The sequence below is a fragment of the Phodopus roborovskii genome, unplaced genomic scaffold (assembly GCF_943737965.1).
Source record: "Phodopus roborovskii unplaced genomic scaffold, PHOROB, whole genome shotgun sequence".
In the NCBI taxonomy this organism is placed as follows: domain Eukaryota; kingdom Metazoa; phylum Chordata; class Mammalia; order Rodentia; family Cricetidae; genus Phodopus; species Phodopus roborovskii.
This window is the reverse complement of record NW_026126434.1, coordinates 28,019,391-28,040,220: the sequence shown is the minus strand read 5'-3', so window position 1 is coordinate 28,040,220 and position 20,830 is coordinate 28,019,391. Positions and strand designations below refer to the sequence as shown.

General features: G+C 45.5%; 1 protein-coding gene across 1 annotated transcript in view; it reads left to right on the top strand.

Annotated features, from left to right (window-relative positions):
* Bltp3a (bridge-like lipid transfer protein family member 3A) overlaps positions 1 to 20,830 on the top strand; it is a 46,190-nt gene that overhangs the window by 1,273 nt on the left and 24,087 nt on the right. The window lies entirely within an intron of this gene.

The window sequence follows — 20,830 nt, the reverse complement described above, 5'->3', positions numbered from 1 at the left end:
TATTTGGTAAATGATGTGTGAGACTGTTCTTGACATGGCATATTTGAGACTTTATCAGCTATATTCAGATCCATTCTTTGGTTAGTCATGGTACACACACCTGGGCTCAAGGGCTCCTCTAGAGCCTGGGTACTTCCTCATTTACTTTCATAATTTCGTATATACTGCATAGATTATTGCAGGCTGCTGTGATGGCACATGCTTGCAATGTGAGCATTTGGAGGCTGAGGCGGGAGTGGGATTTTGAAGCCAGCCCTGAGAACATAGAGTCCCAAGTCGACTTGGACTACTTGTTGAGACAATCTGAAGAAGTTAGTGAGGTGACTACTTAAGTTATCATATGTGCAGACTTATAACAGAGCCTCACACGTCATGTGTAGGACACAGGATACTTTTATTTTGGGTGTCATAACTTGGGTGGACAATTTAGTACTATTCATAGACCTGTCTAGAAAAAAAGTCATACATACTGACAGTTTAGAAAATGATTATTATTTCCTCTAAAGCTACAGAGAAACCCTGTCTGGAAAAACCAACAGCAACAACAAAAGATGATTTATTATTATCAGGGATGTGTGTGTTGTGGATGTTTGGGGAGGTGCAGGAGACCCACGGTGTGCATGTGGAAGTTGTAGGACCACTTTGGGGAGCTGCTAATTTCATTCCACTTTTCTGGGAATCAAACACAGGTCATCAGGCTTGTATGGCAAATGCTTTTAACTGCTGATCTAATCTGCTGACCTCTTGCTGTCTCTGTCCCTGTCTTGAGACAGTGCCTCACTTTGTAGCCCAAGGTAACTGGTGTGGGTTTCCTGCCTTAGCCTCAAAAGTGCTGGAATAATTGACATTTTCCATCACTCCTGACTTCAGGTAATTTTTTTGTGGGAGTTGTGAATGCCTAATGCACTTACCTGAATCTTGAAAAGCATCCTGGAATAAAAGAAAAATTCTTGATGTAGTCCAGTCCCAGGCTGGCCTCAAACTTAAGAGGCTGGCCTCTGCTTTCCAAGTACTGGGATTAAAAGCATATGTCACCAAGCCTGGCTTCAGCCTCTCACTTTTGCCTGAGGAAGCAAGAAGCCCAGCAAGGATAAGTGACTTATCCAGAGTGTGGTAGAACCAGCTTCCTAACTCTGGGGCAGTTTCCTTGTAGTGCACACATGTTCTGTGCACCTTCTGTGAACATAAAATTTTAATGATACAGGCTGAAGTCTTTGAGATTTTCTTTTCCCCTGAGGCATGGTGTCATGTAACTCAAGCTGGCAACTAGTTCTGTATTCCCTGACACATTTGTTGAGTTCTGGGAGAAGAAAGCTTTTTGTTTTGTTTTCGTTGTTGTTTTTGCTTTAAATAAAGTAGGAGTAGCATGCCTGACAAGGAGGGTCATTTCAGATTTCCTGGATGTGGGGCTGGGAGGAGGAAGAGGTCACTTAAAGCTGTGCCCCTTGCAGAGGAGTAGGCTATAGGTCTGGTTGGAAAGGCCAGCTTCCCAGGGCTTTTGTTTATTTTGGACTCACTATTTAATCTTGGGTGATACTGATGTGTGTTGTGCTCACCCCCACAGGCCAGGGAGGAGCTGTGGTTCTGTGGTTTTGTGGGACCTGACAAGGAGAGAAAGCTGGGAAGGTTTGCAGAGTCCCTGTGCTATTTTTGGCAGGTGTGTGGCAGTGCCATTTGAATAGGGATAGGGTCCTAGAGCAAAGGGCACAGACCATTGATGATAAAGTGCGTTCTGGTAATTTTATTAATTTAAGATTTTGCTTATTTTGGTTTTTCAAGACAGGGTTTCTCTGTGGCTTTAGAGGCTATCCGGAACTTGCTCTGTAGACCAGGCTGGTCTCGAACTCACAGATACCTGTCTGCTTCTGTCTTATGAGTTCTGGGATTAAAGGCATGTACCACCAAGGCCTGCCTTATGATATTTATTTTAAATGCCTTCTCTATGCTGGGTATTGATCAGGGCACTGGGAAGGCAGCAGGGATTAAATGTCTCTTAGGAATTTCACCCATGGTTTGGGTGATCATTGTCCAATATGCAGAAATTTAATACACCATTAAATGTTCATTGAAATGAATCTATGTAAAGAGCTTTACTTAGTAACAGGAAGTAATTATATTTAAAATTGTTTTAAATTTATAGCTTTATTTTTAATTAATTTATTTAAAAGAATTAGCCGGGTGTGGTACTAAAGGCTTGTAATCCCAGCATTTGGGAAATTGAGGCAGGAAGGTTCACTAAGTTAGGTTATCAGTGTTTTTGTTTGTTGGTTGGTTTCTCTCCCCCTCTTCTTGAGATGCCTGCCTGGCTATTTCAGCCTTAGGAGTATTGGCATTATTGATATGATGCCACTGTGTCTGGCGTTTCTTCTTGCTTTAGGTTACCTTAACTAATGACCTTGGATTGTACAAAGTAAGAAGGTATATGATAGACTGTGAAGTCAATCAGGGGACTTTAGATTCAACTGGGTGGTGGTGGCTCACCTTTAATCCCAGCACTTGGGAGGCAGAGGCAGGAGGATCTCAGTGAGTTCAAGGCCAGCCTGGTCTACAGATCGAGTTTCAGGACAGCCAGGGCTATTATGCAGAGAAACCAAAAAACAACAAAATACCCCACAAGTTTGTTTCAAAGTGGTTTCAAGTGAGGCAGTTTTCCAGGACAGCCAGGGCTACACAGAGAAACCCTATTTCAGTAAAGAACAAACAAACAAAAAAATAGATTCATATTTTGTTTTGGTTTGTACTGGCTCAAGGCTTTGTGTGCTTGAGACAAGTGCTCTGCCAATGAGCTGTATCCCTAGCATCCAAAGTGTTCATTTTTGAGGCAGCCTCTCAAGTACCAGGATTACAGGTGTGCACAACCACTTGTGGCTCTCCCTCTCCTATCCCGTGGTCCTAGAGATTGAACCCAGTACCTCATGAACAGACAGTAAACACTACCAGCTGAGCTGTGTCCCCAGCCCATTGTGGTTATTGATTCATATACATATTTTATGCATCTTTTTTATTGTGTGAACAAGTGTTACAGGTTTACACTACTATATGTGGTTAGGCTTAAACATTTGTTGTGTCTTACGTATGTATGTGTTCATGTATTTATATGTCATTTCTTAGTAGCAGTCTATAGTTAACCTCACTGGGACCTGAAACTCATTGATTAAGGGAAGGCCAGCTGGCCAGCAAACTCCAGGGATTCTCCTGTCTCGCCTCCCTAGAGCTGGGATTGGAAACACATCACCACTGCTGACTTTATGTGTGTGTCGAGGCCTGAACTCAGGTCCTCATGCTGGCACAGCAAGCATTTTACTAGCTGAGTCAGCTCGCTAGTCCTTGTCTGGCTGTTGTAGTGCATGATCATGGCTTACATCAGGTTGTAGACTCCGTTATTGTATGCTATTTTTTTATGGAAATATAATTCAATGTCTTTATACTTGCAGATGGTAAATACTATGTATTTTCTCAGTTAGAGCCATTATGAATGATATTGTGAAACTATGAAGGTTCTACTACATGTCTTTTTAGTGATAATGTATGTATACCTGTTGGGAGTCTCTTTAAGATCAGGGCTTGAGATTTAGGGTTGTAGAATGTGTGTGGGCTTTCATGAATATATTCCTACATGACATGCTAGTTAGTATGTCTGCTACCAAAGTGTGTGGGAACTTTGGTTCTAGGTCCTTGAACACTTGGCATTTTCCATTCTTCTCATTGCAGCCACTCTGGAAGATTTTATTTTGAGAAGGTGGATGTGGCAGCTCCCAACTAGTTAGGCTGAAGCAGAAGGGCTGCTGGCAAGTTCAAGGCCAGGCAGGGTTATAGTCTGATCCTTGTCTCAAAACCCATAGGAAACAAAAAACAAAACAAAAAAAACAAACAAACAAACAAAAAGAAAACTGGGACTACACAGAGGAGCCCTGTCTTGAAAAGGCAAAAATAAAGAAATAAATAAAATAAAACTAATATATTTATTGTAGAGGGTATGTGTGCCAGCATGTGTGAGATCATAGAACACATTTGTAGAGTCATTTTTCTTTGTGGATTCTGGGTACCAAACTTGGGTCATCAGCTTTGTATAGCAAGTATTTTACCTGCTGAGTCATTTCTCCTGCCTTAATCACATTTTTTTTCAATTTTCTTATTATGTGTATGTATGTGGAGGCTCAATCTTGATATTGGGGATCTTCCCACATTGTTCTCCAAACAATCATTGAGGCAGACTATCTTAGACAAAGCCAAAACTCGGTATGACTAACTTCAGTGGCTAGCTGGCTCTTAAGTTCCATTGTTTATACCTTCCAAGACTGAATTACAGACAGGCTGTCACTCTGTGTGGCATTTATATTGGTTTTGTGTGGTAGGAACTTTAACCACTGGGCAGTTTCCCTAGCCTCTAATGTTACATTTCCAGACATTTACTACATCTATCCAGCAGTCTGGATAGATGCTTTCTCATTGGGCTTAAAGAGGGAAAGGAAGTATCCTCTCATGCCATGGTGCATGACACAGGGAGACTGGGACCTTGGTGTCAGTGTGTGTGTCTTAGTTACTGTCCTATTGCTGTGAAGAAAACATTTCATCAAGGGGTTGCTTACAGTTTCAAAGGGTTAGTGCATGATCTTTGGGGGAAGTAGACAGGCATGATGCTGGAGCAGTAACTTAGAACATTAACTGGGGACTACACATTCAAACATATGAGCCTATAGGGACCATTTTCATTCAGGCCACCACAAGGTGAAGCGGCCAAAATGGTGAACACTAGATTAATTCCTTAGAGAATTTACTTAAGCATTAGAGGCCATTTAGTTACCTCACTGTATAGAACCCGGTTAAACAATAATCAGTGAGTGTGGTTTTAATCACAATCCAGTTCTTTCTGTTAGCTAGAAAGTGGCCTGCACAGCAGAAGAGGCTGTGTTTTCATAGTTTTGAAGAAACTAGAGTATAAGGAGTAGGGTTTTTCCTCCTGCCGCCAGTCTTGTCCTGTCGCCGCACCAGCCCCAAATAATACACAGAGACTCTGTATTTGATATTATGCTGTTGGCCAGTTACTACTTTCTTATTGGCTAGCTCTGTCTTAAGTATTAAGCCATTTGTGTTAATCTATGTATTTCCATGTGGTCTTCTTACCGGGAGCCGGCTGCAGCGTACTGATCTCTCCAGACTCTCCATGTTGGACCCTCCTTACTACTTATCTTTCTTCCTTGTCTCCTAGTCCCTCCTATCTTCCTTTCCTATTGGCCAACAGTGCTTTATTCATTAACCATATATATGAGAAGCATATATACATAATGGCATCTCCCATCATCTCTTTCCTGTCTAAATAAAAAGAAGGGTTTTAACTTTAACATAGCAAAATATATCACACACCAGTTATCAAGTAAGAATCACAGTTAACAATATTTAGTCCATTAACATTTAGCAAGATTTAAGAAAATATTCCATCTATTCGATCTTTGTGAGTCTAAAGTCCTATATGTAACTTATCTTTAATCATAACTAAGGAAAACTATAACCGTAACTATCTGTCTTCAACTCCTTCACTAGAGTGTAAGGCCAATGGGATGGCTTAGGAGGTAGGTAAAGGTCCTTGCTGGCAAGCTTGAGGACCTGGGTTTTGTGGAAGGAGAGAACACCTACAGGTTGTTTTTTTTCCTTTCGCATTCGCGCTCTCTTGTATACCACACACTGTATACACATGCAGTCACAAAGTAACTGCCGTAAAAATAAAAGAACACCAAACTAGAGTCTGAGGAGTGGTCAGGCAAGTGGGAGAGAAGATAAGTGCAGTGAGGATCAGTAGTTTGTTTTTTGTTCAAGACAGTGGCTCCCTAGGTAGCCCAGGTAGTCTTCTCCAGTTCACCAAGTCACGTACTCAGAAAACCACACCTATGGCAAATCACCCCCAATGTTGTTGGCTGCTCTTCTGGAGGAACAGGGTTTGGTTTCCAGCACCCACATGGCTGCTCACAACTATCTGTAACTTCAGTTCCAGGGGATCTGATGCCCTTTTTTGGCCTCTGTGGGTACATATATGTGGTGCACATACATGCTTGCAACTAAAATATCCATACACATAAAAATAGTAAAATTAAAACAATTCAAGATATCAAAAACTTAGTAGGTTCCCTGACCATAATGGAATTAAATTAGAAAACAGTTTTCAGTATTTGGGTTTTTTTTGTTTTTTTTGTTTTTTTTTTTTTTTTTTTTTTTTGTGTGTGTGTGTGTGTGTGTGTATCCTGTCCATGCAGTGCTGAAGGAGGGAAAAGAGTTATCATATCTCCTGGAACTGGCATTATATGAGCTGCCACGTGGGTGATTGAACCAAGCTCCCCCGGAAGAGGAGCAGAGCTCTTAACCTCCGAGCCATCTCTCTAGTCCTGTTGGTTTTGGATTTCTGAGCTGGGTCTTGTTATATTTTTATGAAATTGCAGATTACATTTGTGGATCTGGAGCAGAGGGAGGGACTGTTGTAAGTTGTGCTGTCTGAAGGTTCCTGGGGCAGGGTAGTGGAGTGTGTGGAGTGAATGGTGGGTGCTTAGCCCCAGGTTTAACCACCAGCTAACTATGACTCTTGGGGAACCCTTTCTCATTTTTGACCCTTGTGTTTTTATTTGCAAATTAAACATTTTGAATTAATGGTTACTAATTAATTAATTCTGAGGCTGCATTTCTCTGTGTAGCCCTGGCTGTCCTGGAATTTACGATGTGGACCAGGCTGGCCTTGAACTCAGAGACTTACCTGCCTCTGCCTCCTGAGTGCTGGGACTAAAGGCATGCATCACCACCACCCAGCTTGAATTAATGGTCATTTAAAATCCTTTTTGAGTGGTCATGTTTGTACATACCTGCTACCCCAGCACTAGAGTGTATGAGGCAGGAGGATCAGGAATTCAAAGCAAGCCTCGTAAGTACTGGGCTACTTGAGATCCTGACTTAAGAAAGTCTCTGGCTCTTAAGAGTCTGCTTTCCTAACATCATGAGACAGTTTGCAAGGATGATTGGCAGACTTTCTATCTCCTCCTTGGCAGACTGTGCTTCTCTGGTGGAGATGAAGTTGATCAGTGTGTTTTTCCAACTTGATTTCATCTAAGCCTCTGTACTCAGTAATAGTAACAGATGGCCTGAACGTGTTTCCCCATATACTCAACTGGAACAAATGCCAGGCTGCCATTAGCCTTTTTTGCCACCCTTGGGCTATGAGGGAATCATAGGTACTCTGTTCAGTTAGAACACAAATGCTGAATAATGTTTCTGCCAGGGACAGAGATGCACACAGCAAGGTTCTTCTCAAGAATTCAAATACCTGTTGTTTCTTGAGTTTCATCTGGCTTCTGAGGCTGGTGTGGGACAGTTGATTTCATCACATTGCTTCAGTCTAATTTAGTTGCACTCCATGATGGGCCTAGAGTTTGTGCTGGAATCCTTGTGTAGGTAATTAGAGCCACTTGGACATCTTAGACATCTCATAGCATTCGAGAGGGAGCCTCAGTTCAGGAATCCTCTGTCTCTCTCCCACAACAACAGATTCCATGGTTCACCTTTTAAAATATATTCTTTTTCGCTGTTACAAAATCCAGGAGATACCAGTTCAGCGAATTTTTGTTTGTTTTAAAGATGGTTCCTCTAGGGCTGAAGAGATGGCTCAGAGGTTAAGAGCTATTCTTCCAGCCATCTTGAGTTTAATTCCCAGCAACCACTTGGGGGCTCACAACCATGTATAATGGGATCTGATTCCCTCTTCTGGCATGCATGCATGCATAGAGACAGAATGTTGTGTTCATGCTGAATAAATCAATCTTTTTTTTTTTTAAAAAAAGGATGGTCTCGTTAAATAGCTGTGACTGGGTTGGAACTCACTTTGTAGAACAGGCTGCCTTTGAATTCAGAGATCCATCTGCCTCTGCCTCCAAATTTCTGGGATTTAAAGGTGCCACCATGCCCCATTGGAGTCTTAATTGTAGTCCTAGGGGGCTCCAGTATGTTAAGTACGCCTTATATTTCTAAGGAATCCTTGCTGCCTTTCTGGAGAAGCTTATAATTGATGAGGGAGATGCAGTTAAACAGTGTGCTTGCACATCCCATAGTGACCAGATACATAGTGTGCTTGCACATCACACAGCCTCAGTGTGCAGTGTGCTGTCATCCTGATTCATGTAAGTATGCTCTGTGATAATGGCCTAAGGATACGTCACTCAGACTGTATCCCTGTGTGTAAGTGATGCTGTTAGACCCAAAGTTCGGGGTCTAAAGAGGCAGGTGGGCTAGCCCTTCGACTCAATGACCAGTCCAGGAGACACAGTCAGCAAGAGGCTTTTATTGAGCGAATGCACAATCAGGCAGGGAAGGCTGCCCGCCCAACATACATTAGGCATAACATGATTGGCTATATTGACATTCTTTCATTAACATAAGGTCAAACTGGGGTAAGGGTTGGTGATGTTCCAAGAAAAACCACAAAATGTTCTTGGACAGGAGTTGGTCCATCTGGGGGTTATTTATCTAAGGTCTTTCATTCCCCCATTTCTTTTTGTTCTAGTTTTAATCTTAAAACTTAAGATCCCTCCTGCTATTTGAGGGCTTGATATTGCTGGGTGAGGATCAGGGCTTGGGTGATGGATAAGCGATCCTTAATAAACTGGAGCAAGCGGTTGAGAATGCAAAGTCCAAAGGTGAGCACAAGTAGGAGAATAATCAGGGGTCCTGATGTAGGGTCATCATCCAGGGGGACTTGTTAAACCATCCTTCGAACCAACCCTGTTGGGCCTCTTTCTCTCTCTGTCTGCGGCTGGCTGAGCCTCTCTCTAAGCTTGGCTATGGCGTCCCTGATGACCCTGGAATGATTGACATAGAAACAACATTCTTCTTTTAGGGCTGCACATAGTCCTCCTTCCTTTAGGAAGAGGAGGTCAAGCCCCTACGATTCTGAAGGGCTACAGGGCTACTTCAGCTAGAGAGGCTAGGGAGTGTTCAAGCCTAGTGATAGACCCTTCTGTGGCCTTTAAGTCTTCTGTCATAGATGATTTTAACTCACTGTACTGTTGAGGGCCTTGTATGAGGGCCACTGTCCCTGTGCCCACCCCTGCCGCCACCCCCATTCCCACCAGAATGGCTAGGGTGAGTGATAGTGGCTCTCTATGGAACCGGCTGGGATGTCCCTCGTAGACCTGCTTCGGATAATTAGCAGGGTGGTAGAAGACTCGGGGCAGCAGGTGGATTAGTACACAAAAGTCCTGAGTAAGGTTGAGAGTCTGGGTGTAAACACAGGGAGTCAACCCGGTGCGACATTCCCACCAGAGGCCAGGCTCAGGGACTAGGTAGGAGGCTTGTCCAGAGTGGGGTATGATATGGTTACATAGGTGTTGGTGGGAGGAAGGCGGGTCTCCCAGGCAGGTTCCCAGCCCTGAAACATGGGTGAGGGTTAGCTGGTGTGAGGAGTCCCAATCATATCTGCTGGTTGTGGCGGTGTTGTTATAGCCCCGATAGTGGTGATCCCCTCACAATAGGGAGGTGCCGAGGCCAGGCATAACCAGCAGGGATTAGTGAGACTGGGCTGGGTGCGGTTAAGGACTGAGAAAGCTCCCTGCACCAGGTTGAACAAGCACTGCCCCATTGGGGAGGGCTTGGGCAGTGGGGTGGGGGTGCCAGTTGGGGGTCCAGACTCCAGGGGAAGGGGGTACCTTCTGGCTGGGGGGGGTGCTGTGGCAGAGGAGGACCCTGTTCTGTGAGAACCATATTGGGTCCTATGGGCATGGGTTGAATGCCCCTCACCTGAAGCTTTATCCAGAACATGAGACCTGGGTTTGACCGGGATAGGTACCATCTAAGGTCCCATGATCCATTTGGTCCAATTTGTTCTTTCAGGGTCATTGAAGGTTATATTAAGGGGTAGACAGGTAGCATTAGCTTGACAGGTTTTTAGCCTTATCGAATAGTCAGTTGAAAAGTTTTTACGAACGGTGATCCAATCCCAGGAGGAGGAGGGTCTCCAATATGTGTCTCCCATGGTTTCACAGCCTCAAGTGGCACAGTAATAACTGTCCATGTCTCTGCATCTGTGGCTCTCTGCTTTGCTCCTACCATCCCGGGGGCATACATACAGATCCCAACCTCCCAGTAGGCTTCTAACATGGGGCATACTGCAGCCCCTAGCCACCGCTGAGAAGGGTGGTGTGCTAGCTAAGGGGATAGCTGCAGGTTCATAATCAGGGATGTCCCAATAATCAGACCCAGCTGCCAATTGGCAGAAGCCAGGGGTAAGTGTAGGCCACCAAGTACCTGGGGGGTATGAGCCTGTGGTTGACCAGACAACCTCTCCTGTCTGAGAGGAAACCTGCCAGGTAAATTGTCACGGGGCATGGGGGCTGCTCATGAATGGGACTATGAGACCTAAAAGGAAACATAGTATTAGGCAACTTTTGAAAGTCTTATCTTGAGTGGATTTTGAATGCGTTGGAGTTTCCATGTGGCTGGTACTTCTGGGATGTCACTGCTCTCTGGTGGTCCCCGCTTGATGTGTGAAGCGTGAATCCAGGCTGTGATGCCGTCCACTTTGAGTGCCATGGAGGTAGTCAGGAGCACGGTGTAAGGTCCTTTCCAGCGAGGCTCCAAAGTCTTAGATTGGTGTCTTCTAACGTAGATAGAATCCCTGATTTTGAAGGGGTGTGGGCAAGTTGAAGGTCCCTTTTCAAAATAGGCTGTGGCCAGGGGCTTCCAGATCTGCTCCTGGATGGCCTGAAGGGCTTGCAAGTGGGCCTGTAGGGTTGGGGTGTTAGCATAAGCAGAGATATCAGAGTCAAAGAATGAGGCAGCAGGGGGAGGCCCTCCGTAGAGGATCTTAAAGGGGGTGAGGCCATGTCGTGCAGGAGTATTCCTTGCCTGGGAGAGGGCCATAGGTGGGACTTGAACCCAGTCTTTAGTGCCAGTCTCCATTGCTATTTTTTTTTTTTAATGGTTTTACCTGTCCTGAACTCTGGGGTCTATATGTACAATGTAATTTCTAATCAATCCCCAGTAGCCTGGCCACCAGCTGACTTTCCTGGGAGACAAAAGCGGGCCCTATTACCTTAGGCAGTCTTAACTGGGGAAACATTTCCTCCAGTATCTTCTTGACCACCATCTGGGCAGTCTCCTTTTTGGTTGGAAAGGCTTCAACACATCCTGAAAAGGTATCTATGAACACTAAAAGATACTTGTTACCGTACATGCCGGGTTTGATCTCTGTGAAGTCTATCTCCCAGTAAATGCCTGGTTGATGTCCCCTTTCCCTGATGCCTTTGGGCAGCTTGAGTCTACCAGCATTGACCTTGGCATAGGAGACGTAGTAATCAACAATTTTCTTTATCATGGAACCAATATTAGGTATATAGAAGAAGAGTTTTTCTCACTACAGCAAGGTGGTCATCTTTTTCTTTCCCAAATGTGTCAGCTTGTGGAGGGAGGTTAGTAGGTCTTTGGCATCCCTTTGGGGAAGAATCAATTTGCCTTGATACCTCCATCCTCCTGTCTCAGAGTCATTAAGTGGCCCCCAGTTGTTGAACAATGTTCAAATCCAGATCAGAATAATTAAGCTGGGGAGACTCAGGCTCAGGGCTATCAGCTTCGGCCTGCAGTGGCAATATATGGGGTCCCAGGGCCGCTTCTCGGGCTGTTTCGTCAGCCAGGCGGTTTCCTCTAGCAATGGGCCCCTCACCTTTCTGGTGGCCTGGGCAGTGCATTATACTTAGTTTCTTTGGCAGGAACAAGGCTTGCAGTAAAGCCAGGATCTCTGCCTTGTTTTTAATCTCCTTTACCCCAGACGTTAGTAATCCTATTCTATGATATATCTCTCAGTGCACATGAATGAGCTGTAGTGAAAGTGTAGCGGCTATTGGTGTAAATGTTGGCTTTCTTACCTGCCGCCGTCTTCAATGCCTGGGTGAAGGTGATAAGCTCAGCTCTCTGAGTAGATGTTCCGGAGGTAAGGCACTGGCCCAAATGATGGTTGTCACTGGCCCAAATGATGGTTGTCCTGTCCACTACCACCACCCCTGCCTTCTGCTCACCGTTCAGGAGAAAGTAGCTCCCATCGGTGAACCAGGTGATGTCTGTGTCTGGCAGGGGTTGGTCGGATAGGTCCTTGCGGATCCCATGCACCTCTGCTGGCAGTCATGAGGTATGCTCTCCTCTGAGTCTGGCTCTGGGTCCGGGAGGAGTGAGGCTGGGTTGAGGGAAACTGTGGCCCAAATAGCACTTTTTTGGGTGCCAGGATCATGGACTGATAGAGTCATCTGAGCATTGGAGAGCTGATGCTCTCCGCATGTGGGGTAATCACTGTCAAAGGCTGGCCCAGAGTCAGTTTGTTAAAGTCTTTTATTAAAACTGCTATTGTCCCCACCATTCGGAGTCAAGGCGGGTCAGCCAGCTGCAACATTGTCCAGTTTCTTTGAGAGATATGCTACTGGCCTCTTTCAGGGCCCTATCCTTTTGGTTAGGACCCCCTTCACTATTCCTTGGCACTCATCAAAGTAAAGCTCAAAGGGTTTAGTCACATCAGGGAGACCCAAGGCAGGGGACATCAGTAGGGCCTTCTTAATCTGGTCGAAGGCTCCTTGCTGTTCTTCCCCCCCATTTGAAATGGGACCCTTGTTTAGTCAGGGGATACAATGGGGCGGCCATCTCAGCGAAGCCTGGTGTCCATAGTCTACAGAAACCAGCGGTCCCCAGAAATTCCCGCATCTGGCAGGGGGTATTACCACCACCGCCTATTTTCTTGTTTCTGTCAGCCACCGTTGGCCATTTTCCAGCAAATAGCCGGGTAAGTTACTTTCAGTTGGCAAATTTGGACTTTTTTGGCGGAGGATCTATACCCCAATGTCCCCAGTCTTTCTAATAGGGCCCTAGTACCTCGCTCGCAGTCTCGTTCAGTTGTGGCAGCCAATAGCAGATCATCTATGTATTGCAAGAGTATTAAATCAGGGTGCTGTACCCGAAATTCAGCCAGGTCTTGGTGTAAAGCCTCATCAAAGAGGGTCAGAGAATTCTTAAATCCTTGCAGCAACCTGGTCCAGGTCAATTGTCCCGATAGTCCGTCCTCCAGGTCTTTCCATTCGAAAGCAAACAAGGGCTGGCTCTGTGGACTTAATCTCAAGCAGAAAAAGGCATCTTTCAAATAAAGCGCTGTATATCAAATATGTGTGGGTGGCAAGGTGCTCAGGAGGTTATATGGGTTGGGAATGGTAGGATGTATGTCCTCCGCCTTCCGATTGACTTCTCGGATGTCCTGCACAGGCCTGTAATCCCCAGTGCCAGGCTTCTTCACAGGCAGTAAGGGGGTGTTCCATGGTGAGTGGCAGGGTCTTAAAATGCCCAATTTAAGGAGCCTCTGTATGTGAGGCCAAATCCCCTTAAATGCTTCATCCGACATAGGGTATTGCCTGACCGAAATTGGGGTGGCAGTTGGCTTCAAGTTAATAATGATGGGTGGTTGATTTTTAGCCAGCCCCATGCCTCCTGTCTCAGCCCAAGCCTGTGGGTATTTTTCAAGCCAGTTTTTGAGTATTGGGTTGTGGTGACTCAGGTAAGTCTTCTAAAAGTGTATATTCGTCCTTCAATTTCACAGTTAGGATGTAGAGGGGGACCCCATTGGGTCTAGTGATGGAGGCTCCTTCTGCATGGAACTGAATTTGGGCTCATAATTTAGAGAGGAGGTCTCTTCCCAATAGGGGGTAAGGACAATCTGGCACATGCAAGAAGGAATGAGTCACTTTGCCAGTGGCCAGTTGGACCTTACGGTTGGTGATCCACCTGTACAGCTTTCCACCCGTGGCCCCTTGCACCCTTGAGGTTTTTCAGCTCATGGGCCCCTTCGATTCTGTCAACACCGAGTGTTGAGCCCTGGTGTCAACCAGGAAGGTCAGGGGCTGTTCCCCCCCCCCCATCTTAAGGGTTATCTGAGGCTCGTGGGGGAGGGGTTCCTGGCCCTGACTGCCCTAGTCCTCTAAAGAGAAGATTTGCATCGGCTGTTTCTTTGGATCCTTTGGTCTTTTAGGGCAGTCTCTGACCCAATGGCCTTTTTCTTTACAATAGGCACATTGGTCTAGATCTACTTTGGGCCGTCTTCTGTCTCCCAGATTCCTATCCTGCCTCCCTGCTTCTGGCCTAGTCTGCACTATGGAGGCCAGGGTTCTACTCAGTTCCTTAGATTGCTTTTTATCTCATCTTTCTTCTTTCTATTCTTGCTCTCTTCGAATCCTCTCCTATTTCTCTTCCTGCATCTTTCTAAGCCTTTCTTCCTTTTCCTCTGGTGTTTCTCTCTTGTTGAAAATCTTTTCTGCCTCTTTCATTAAATCCTGCAAAGTATAATCCTGCAACCCTTCTAAACGTTGCAATTTATTTCTAATATCAGGGGCTGAATGCCATCATCATTTTGCCCTGCCACTGGGGACTGACAGGGTCGAAAGGAGTATATATACTGTATGCCTCCATTAACCTTTCTAAGAAATCGGTGGCGGTTTCTTCTGGCCCCTGGGTGACTGATCTTACCTTGGCCACATTAGTGGGTCGCTTGCCAGCGCCCTTGAGACCTGCGAAGAGAACCTGGCAATAAAGACAGAGTTGCTCCCTACCGGCAGGGTCTGTTCAAGGGAAACGCGGCATTGATCTCATTGGGGAGCTGCGTGGGGCCCCCATTGGGCCTGGGCAGGTTCTTCCGAGCCTACAAGATGACTCTCTGCTTCTCTTCTGTGGTGACAATCATCTCAAGTGGGTTGATGGGTTATTAAAATGGACTCTAAGAACCCGGTAAGGGCTTGAGGGTCTTGGGGAGAGGGAAGGTTGTGGGTCTTCCAGTTACAAAGGTCTGATGCTGAAAAAGGGCCAACATTGCATCTGGTCACCCACTGATCGAAGGGGGAAAAGTTGGGAAGACCAGGGCTGGTATCCTGGTGTCATTTGTTCGCTCCCTTCGGAGACGGTGACGGGTAGCCATCCCAGGTGATGGTGATGGCCCCATGTCTTCCCGGCCAGTGGAATCGGAGGAGATTGGGCCCCTGGGTTGATCCCTGGGTGGTGGTGGTGGGGGGGCCTGAGCGGTGGGCCTGGCGCTGGAGGGGGAGGATCGAAAGTGAGGAGGTCCGTCTGTTAGTCGGCGGGGAGAACAGGGACTTTCTTTTGGAGGTCCTTGATTTCCTTTAATGGGTAGAGGGAGGACTGTATGGGAGAAGTGGACGGAGAAGAGACGGGGATAAGGAGGGTAGGAGACGGTTTAGGCGCCAGGAGTGGCTGTTCCCTAGGAGAGACAAAAGGCTGTACCCAGGGAGGGGGGTCCTGGGCCAGACTTTCCCAGGTAATGATGTAAGGGACCTGGTCAGGGTGTCCATGCGGGCCAGTGTCGAACACCCGCTCCTTGACCTGCAAGATGATATCAAGGTTAAAAGTCCCATCCCGGGGCCAGCCCACATTGAAAGTGGGCCATTCAGAGGAACAGAAAGTCTGCCATTCCTTTTTCTTGACTTGGACCGAGTGGTTGTTGGCTTGGTCTTGGACTTCTTTCCAATGATCTAAAGTCAGACTTAAGGGGGTAGTTAGTTATTGACCCATGCCTGGGTAATATTCTAAAACAATGAACACAAAGAGACAAACAGACAAATAGACAGGCCTATAATCAAAAGCTGTGCAACAACAGATGGGCACAAAGCTGAAACTGTTAATTGAGATGGGCATGGGGACTGAGACCCACCATTCCCAGGACGAGGGCTGCCTGTTCACCCAGCGTCCTCCAGGGTCAGACTCAGAGGTCTCCTGGCTTGTCAGCCCGCCTCTTGAGTCTCTACAGAGTCTGTACAGGTACCGGATGAAAGAGACAACACATATAACAAATTCAAAATGCCGGCCTGACTTATCTCCTTCTGGTTCTGGAAATGAGTCTGGGGGGGGGGAGCTTCCTGATCCCGGACAAGCCCCCAGATGTTAGACCCTGAATGCAGGGTCTAATTACTCAGGTGGGCTAGCCCCTCGACTCAGTGACCAGTCCAGGAGATGCAATCAGCAAGAGGCTTTTAGTGAGCGAATGCACAATCAGGCATCAGCTTCTCCAGGGAACTCCAGGGAAGGCTGCCTGCCCAACAAAGTACCAAGGTTCCTTTTATAGGGCAAAACTACAAATTAGCATAGATACATTAGGCATAACATGATTGGCTATATTGACATTCTTTCATTAGCATAAGGTCAAACTGGGGTAAGGGTTATTTATGTTCCAAGAAAAACCACAAAATGTTCTTGGCTGGGTGTTGGTCCATCTGGGGGTTATTTATCTAAGGTCTTTCAATGCATACTGGTACATCATTACTGTCCTGGGGAAAGCCTGTTTACCATCCTGGTAATATACCAAAGACTTTCTGGTGAGGAGGGATGAGCCCAGGACCTGACACTTGCTAGACAGACACTCTGCCCCTGAGCTGAATACCCACCCCCATCTTGAACTTTCAGTAGCAGTGTTTGCTTCTGATGTTTGATGGATGCTGTTTGCAGTTCATTGTCCAGCTGGTAACATGGTGCCTTCTGTGCTCACTAGTCAGCACCTTGGTGGAGATGTGAATTATCCCTGGCATTCTTAAGAAGGGTCTTGCTAATTTCATTGGGTTTCTGAAGTTCAGAAATGTTTCTGATGATATTACACCATGACCTTACACATAAATTGAAGTTTATTTTAGTCTGTTTGCACAGGTTAAATAGGTGACTGTAAAGGGAGACATCCTTACACTTCCTGGAACTTGTCCATGATTGTCAGATAAAGGAGTGTCAGAATAAAGCTAGGAGGATCTTATATAAGATAATTGTGTGTTGGTGATGCAGGCCTTTCATTTCAGCACTCAGGAGACAGGCAGGTGGATCTCTTTGAGTTCCAGGCCAGCCTGGTCTATAAAGCTAGTTCCAGGACAGCTCCAAAGCAATAAATACAAAGAGACCCTGTCTCCAAAAAATTTTTTGGTGTGTGTGTGTGTGTGTGTATGTGTATGTATGTGTAACTTTCAGGAGTTGGTTTTCTCCTGTCACTGGGTTCTGAGTGTTCTTATCTCAGATCTAGCTCAGCAGTCCCCTTCCTTCCTCACTTTCATCTTTAAAAGATCTCAAGTGGGAGTGGCACCACCTACCTGCAGTACTAGGACTTCTGAAGGAAGGCAAGAGGATACCAGTTTGAAGCCAGCCTGGGGAAGAGCAGTCTTTCTTGCTGGTTCTCATCCTGTACTGAAGGAAGGTTACTAGGGAAGTTGGAGGAAGGAACTGTAATCCTTTTAATCCTCTGAATGTGTACAGGGCTTGGAAGTGCCTTTCGATAGCAGATGTGCTGAGCTTCCTGTTCTGTCTGCTTTTTCTCCTCAGGACCCCCCCCCCCTCCTCTGGAGGCATTGGGACTGCCCCTCCTCTCTTTAGAGGCATGACTCACATGTTTTGTTCTTTAGGACCTGTTTCTTGTAGTTGCATTTGACTTTTTCTGTCACGTTTGAAGTAGATGGATTTGACTTTTTCCTTTTTTTCTGCTCGTGGGCAGGCATTCATTTCAGTAAAAGAAGGATTCCTCCATGCTGTGGCAAGCTAGTTTTCAGAGGGAAGTATCCATGGGTCCATGGGGAAAAAAGCTGGTCTCTGTGGGTTAAAGCACAAAGTTGGTTCATATTTTGTTGAGATTAAAGAATTGTTTTAAGGCTTAGGATGTAGTGCTTAGATAAACTGCCTTTAGTTCCTAGCAACACACACACACACACACACACACACACACACACACACACACACACAGATATAATTTTAAATGAATTAAAAATCAGTCAACATATATGTTAAAGGGGGATTCCTTTTTCTTTTTGTCCTATTGTAGAACAAAGGAGAAACCTTCCTTGGCCCTCTAAAGCCTTGCTGGAAGGACCTAGCTAGGTGAGAGTGATTTTCTCATGTGTTTACATCCTTAGGGACAATCAGAGAAATGTGATTAGCTCATGACCTTTTTTCATGACTGCAGGATTCTGATGGGTGCTAAAGGTTGTGAAAGGCCCAGTGCCCTAGAGTGTACTAGTAAATGAGTCTGTTTAGGAACTGAATTGGTTTTGGAGGCAGCATAACTTGTGACAAAATCTACCCATATGCTTACAAACCCAGAGAAGGGACCAAATGTAATTTCCCACTTTGTGACTGTTCTTCAAGCAGATAAAGAAGTGTCAGACTAGAGCCTCGCTGGGCATTTGCTGTCTTTCTAGGGCTTTTAACTAAAAGTGGTTAGCATGCCAGTTGTCATACATATTTTAGGATGCCATTTTTCTGAACTTCAACATTGTTTAGAAGCTAATACAGCTTGCTACTGTTTGATGGTTATTTGCAGAGGTAGCAAGCAGTGTGAGTGCAATGGTTGAAATAATTATATCCCCAAGACCCCTGGGAGTGAAATGATGTACCTAGTCTGATGCCTGTGTGAGTGGCTGATGTGGTGCTGACCTTGGGGACTCTATAACTTCTGTAGTCCTTGCCTATTTTCTGTCCTGGAGGGAGATGTGGCTTCATCCCTCGCATTTGTCCTGACAAGTGGCCTAAGTGACCACCTACTGGGCCTGGAGAGAGTTCTTCCAGCCCCATGTGCATGTAATGGGAGCTGATGGGGGCTTTAGAAGAGGCCACGGTAATCAACAGCTGTGAAATGAGTCTCTATGCAGTTGGAGCTTCCTCAGTCCACAGGTATCACTTTCTTGAATTTGCTTATCAGGTCAGTTCATTCCTGTGTGTCCCTTCTGTCATATGATATTGTTTTGCATAGTTGCAACTTCCAAAAGGAATTTTTATTATTAAAATTACAAAAGAATACCCTTTATATACTATAAACAATTACAAAAATAAAACTGTGGACCAGCAAAATGGTTCAGAGAAACTGCATTTGCTGCCTTTTAACCTGACCTCCATCTGGGACCCACATGATGGAGGAAGAGGACCAACTTGCCTTGACATAAGTGCACCTTCCCACAGTCACACACATCCACACAATGAATAAGTAATGTAGTGTGCACCATTGAAACACAGCTTAGAGAAAGAGGGACCCATGGGGGAGAAACTTACAAACTTGTAACCTAAACTGTTAGCATCCAAGATAAGAATAAACATAAAAAGCACAAGAATAGTGTTGGAGGGAAAAACATTGCATATTGTGACAGAAAATAGCAACCCTGAGATGCACTAGCAAGATGAGGTTCATTTGCCTCACTTGCCACACAGAAGAGCAGGCCCAGCTTCAAGAACAAGGCTTAAGTTGATCCAGCCAGAAAGGATTTGGTAGTTGTTAGCAGTTAGTTTGTTCAGTCACAGTCACTGCTTGGGAAGAATGTGTAAACTAAACTTTCATGCTTTCATCTTAGGTGTGATCTCAAACTGAGCAAGCATGGCTCCACATCAGAGTCTGCCATGATTGGGACTGCAATGTGTGAAGGGCAAGATAGTCTCCCCCCACCCCCCAGGGGAACAAAGTGGATTGCTGATGAATGCTTCAGGAAAGGGAATGAGGATGAGAGCCTTGAGTTTGGTCTGTGACAATGAATCTGGAGGTTCCCAGCCTGAGTTTGTTGGTGGTGCACTCAGTGGTATAGACCAGCAGCTCTGTTCTGCATTTCCTTTGGATTAGCATTTAGACTCCATGTCTCAACAGAGTCAGGATCAGTTGGTTTGTTCTCTGATCCCATCAGTAAGGTGATTAGCTTGTCAATGTTTTATAGTCTACAAAGGCCTCTTTTGCTTTCAGTGCTATGAAAACATGGTGGCTGCTTTCCCAGCTGCTGGTCTGTTCCTCCATCGCACTATGATTTAGACCAGCAGTGCTCAAGTGTGTTACGACCTGTTTGTGTAGAACACCCTTTCACAGGGGTCACGTAACAGATAACTATATTGCAATTCATAAAAGTAGCAAAGTTACAGTTGTGAAGTAGCAATGAAAATAATTTTATGGTTGGAGGTCAGCACAACATGAGGAACTGTGTTAAAGGGTTGCAGCATCAGGAAGATGCTGTAGACCATCTCCCCCATCTGTCTTGTTTATTTTGATTTTTGCATGTGGAGTTGACAGATGAGGTAGCTGCACTTGCTTGGATTCTCTCTGTCTCTTCAGTAGGTGCAAATCCCTCCCACTTTGTAATCACTTTTCTCAGAGTAGTCCACTTGGGTTTTCACTGAATCCTAGGTGTTCCTCTGTTCTTGGACTTACGGAGCGCCTTTTTGCACCCTCTGCTTTGTTCTGTACCCGTGCAGAGAAAACATGCTTGGGTGTGTTTCACCCATCTGCCTGTCTCCATGGACTGGTGAGGAAGCTTCACTTTCTACTTTTCTTTTTTCTTTTCTGGTTTTGAACTTTTGAGACAGGGTTTCTCTGTGTAACAGCCCTGGCTGTCCTGGAACTCACTCTGTAGACCAGGCTGACCTTGACGTCAGAGATTCGCCTGCCTCTGCCTCCTGAGTTCTGGGATTAAGAGTGTGTGCCACACCACTCCCTGGTCTTCATTCAGAGTTCCAGGACAGCCTGGGCTGTTACATAGAGAAACCCTATCTTAAAAAACCAAACCAAACCAACAAACAAAAAACAAAACAAAGTCTCCAGATCAATAGTCAGCTCTACTGTGTCACTGTTTGATTTGCTTGGTCACTGATTGAGTCTAGTAGTAGATCAGTGGTTTGACTCTAGTAGGTCTGCACTAGTTTAATGTAGTAGGTTTAGAGTTGAGTTAAGTCGGCCATCACTTGCTGATTCTGGAAATTCAATGGTTTAGTGTCATGGTTATAGCTGGTTGAATATAGTAGATAACTTGTTGATTGCTGTAGGGCTTTACTG